This window comes from Heterocephalus glaber, unplaced genomic scaffold (genome assembly GCF_053883595.1).
Source record: "Heterocephalus glaber isolate CG9 unplaced genomic scaffold, H.glaber_assembly_v1.0 deba00000546, whole genome shotgun sequence".
NCBI lineage: Eukaryota > Metazoa > Chordata > Mammalia > Rodentia > Bathyergidae > Heterocephalus > Heterocephalus glaber.
In genome coordinates, this window is record NW_028258147.1 from 11,213,346 (window position 1) to 11,216,474 (window position 3,129).

Sequence of the window (3,129 nt, forward strand, 5' to 3'; positions counted from 1 at the left end):
TATCTTCTTGAGGATTTTTGCATCTATATTCATTAAGGAGATTAGCCTGTAGTTCTCTTTTGGGTTAGGTCTTTCCCTGGTTTTGGAATCAAAGTAACACTTGCTTCTGGGAATGAATTCAGAAGCCTTGCTTCCCTTTTAATTCCCTTGATGAGTTAAAAGAATAATGGTAATAGTTCTTCTTTTTTTTTTTTTTTTTTTTTTTTTTTCACAAAACAGGTTTATTAAAAGCTGGCTACATGTCAACTATTACTACTGCAGTGCCTGTCCAAACAGGCTTGGTGTTATCAGTTATCTTACACATGTGCATAATTACCAGGAAAGTTCAAATACGTTTTCCTGTTTCAATTGTTCCTTTAAGATGCAGGATTTCATCTTGCATCAGTTACTCTGTGCACACATGAAAGTAAATTAAATAGAATCTGAATATAAGAAGCACTTGATAGGATGCCATCATGATCTGGAACAACTGAAATCTTCTACTTCCTGCTCCATTTTCTGAAGGAATGCTATTTTGTCGTAGTCCTCGTGGTGCTGATAGATACACTGGCTGATCACTGCGTACAAATTCTCCAGCTGAAATATATTGTAAGCTTCACTTTTCCTAACAACAGTCTTCAAAAGATTTTTTAATCGCTCATGGTCCACGACAAGTAAGGGTGTGGGCTGAGAGAAACTCGCCAAAGCCTTCTCAACGCTGATGAGCTGCTGCTGCTCAACTTGGGAGCGTCTTGCTCGAGTCATTCGCAGAACAGGTATGTCTTTTGCTTCATTTTCGTCAGAAATGTCTATTGTTTGAGAGCCAGAAATATCTCCGTTGCAAACAATCTTATCTTTTCTCAATTCTACACACGCTGCAGCCTTCCTGGCTTTGAGCTCATTCTCAGTACTGTAAGTACTTGAGTTGTGACTTCCCACTTCTGTTTTGCTCCCAGAGGCGTCTTGCTCCTCATTTCCTTCTGAGGACTCTCCTGTGTTCCCAGCCTCCTCCATGTCGCTGTCCACTCTGTCATGCACAGTGCTCTGGCTGCCATCTCTTGCCTGTGAAATCTTCCTTCGCTTTGTTATAGTGCCCAGGTGCCACTTTGACTTTTTGCGTTTTTTTTCCTTTTCAACTGAGCAGGCATGCTGCAAGCCACGGGAGTAGTGAGAATCTTTGGTTTTTCATTCTGGTCTAGATCTGACCTTCTGTCAGTAGCAGGTGGCATTTTGCTTTGGCATCACATGGTAGTAGGATGGGGCGTATCTGGAGGAGCTACAACCTCTTTTCTTCCTAGATTCCTGAATCTCTTCACAAAGTTTCTCAAAGTCTTCATCAAGTTCTTCTTTAATTATTGCATAGGCAGTGTCTCTTAATGCACAGGCTCTGTGCCTAATAAGACGATCTCCAGGGTCTCTATCTGGATTGTATTCTAAAGCATTACTACAGATCAGGTCAATATCTCTCAAATAGTCTTTCACAGTCAGATACTTGTGTAGATCAATTTTACTGATTACAGATGAAAGGTCCATTGGTTGCTTTATCACAGTGACATAATCGGGAACCTCATCAGGGTCAACAGGCTTAGTAAACACTTGGAATCGTTTGTCGATAGCAAGCCTATGTGTGACACTTCTTAGGAAAATCCTCAGTTCTCTGAAAGTATCTTCCTGTTCCTCCAGTCATTTCACTTCTTCTGCTGTCAATGGTCTTGGCTCAGGTGGTGGTGCTACTGGCAGAACCTCCAAGGCCTGCAAAACTGCTTTCTTTTTTGACACAGGAGGCCTAGCAGCTTGTTTCAGAATTAAATCTTCAAAGAATTTTGTCCGTTCTTCTTTGCCTGGTAATTGGACATTAAAAATCTCCCCATAATCATGGAAAAATAATTCTTGCACCTCTTCTGGCAGAGCAGTGTGGGGTTTGTCAGAAGTTGCAAGTAGTAAAACTATTAGTTCTTCTTTAAATGTCTTGTAGAATTCAGCAGTGAAGCCATCAGGACCTGGGCTTTTCTTTGTTGCTAAATTTTTTATTACATTTTCAATTTCACTCATTGTAATTGGGGTGTTTAGAATTTTTATATCTTCTTCATTTAACTTTAGCAATTCATATGTATCTAGGAATCTGTCCATTTCTTCTGTGTTTTCCATTTTATTAGAGTACAGATTCTTGAAGTAGCTATTGATGATTCTCTGGATTTCTGCTGGGTCTGTTGTGACTTCACTTTTTTATTCTTAAATGCACTGATTTGAGCCTTTCCTTTTTTAATAAGGTTGGCTAAAGGTTTATTGATTTTATTTATTCTTTCAATAAACCAACTCTTTGATTCATTAATTTTCTGTATTGTTCTCTTAGTCTCCATTGCATTGATTTCTGCTCTGATCCTTTTAATTTCCTCTCTTGTACAAGCTTTGGGTTTGTTGTGCTCTTTATCTAGGAGCTTGAGGTTCTGCATTGGGTTATTTATCTGAGGTCTCTCTGTTTTCCTAATATGAGCATTCACTGCTATGAATTTCGCACATAAAACTGCTTTCACTGTGTCCCATAGATTCCTGTATGTTGTATGGTATTATCATTTATTTGTAGAAACTGTCTAATTTCTTCTTTAATTTCCTCTGTGACCCATTGGTTTTTCAGGAGGGTGTTATTCAATTTCCATGTGTTTGTGGGAGTTTTGCAGTTTCTTATGCTATTGATTTCTAATTTTATTGCACCATGGTCTGATAATATACAGGGGGTAACTTCAAATCTTTTGCATTTACCTAAACATGCCCTACGAGCTAGCATGTGGTCTATTTTGGAGAATGACCCGTGTGCAGCCGAAAAGAATGTGTATTCTGATTTTGTGTGGTGGAACACTCTGTAAACATCTATTAAGTCCACCTGTTCAATAGCTTGGCTCAGTTCTAGAATTTTGTTGTTAATTTTTTGTCTAGATAATCTGTCTATTTGTGATAGTGGGGTATTGAGGTCCCCCACTACAATTGTATTAGTGCTTATTTGGTTTTTCATTTCCATTAATACTTGTTTTGTATGGTTGAGGGCATTCATATTTGGTGCATATATATTTAGGATTGTCATCTCTTCCTCTTGGATTGTTCCCTTCACAAAGATGTAGTGACCATCTTTGTCTCTCTTAATTAGTGGTGGTT

General features: G+C 38.6%; 1 pseudogene; it reads right to left on the reverse strand.

The window, feature by feature from the left end:
* Positions 1 to 295: 295 nt before the first annotated feature.
* Positions 296 to 2,031, reverse strand: LOC101722599 (ATPase family AAA domain-containing protein 2 pseudogene; annotated as a pseudogene).
* Positions 2,032 to 3,129: the final 1,098 nt, after the last annotated feature.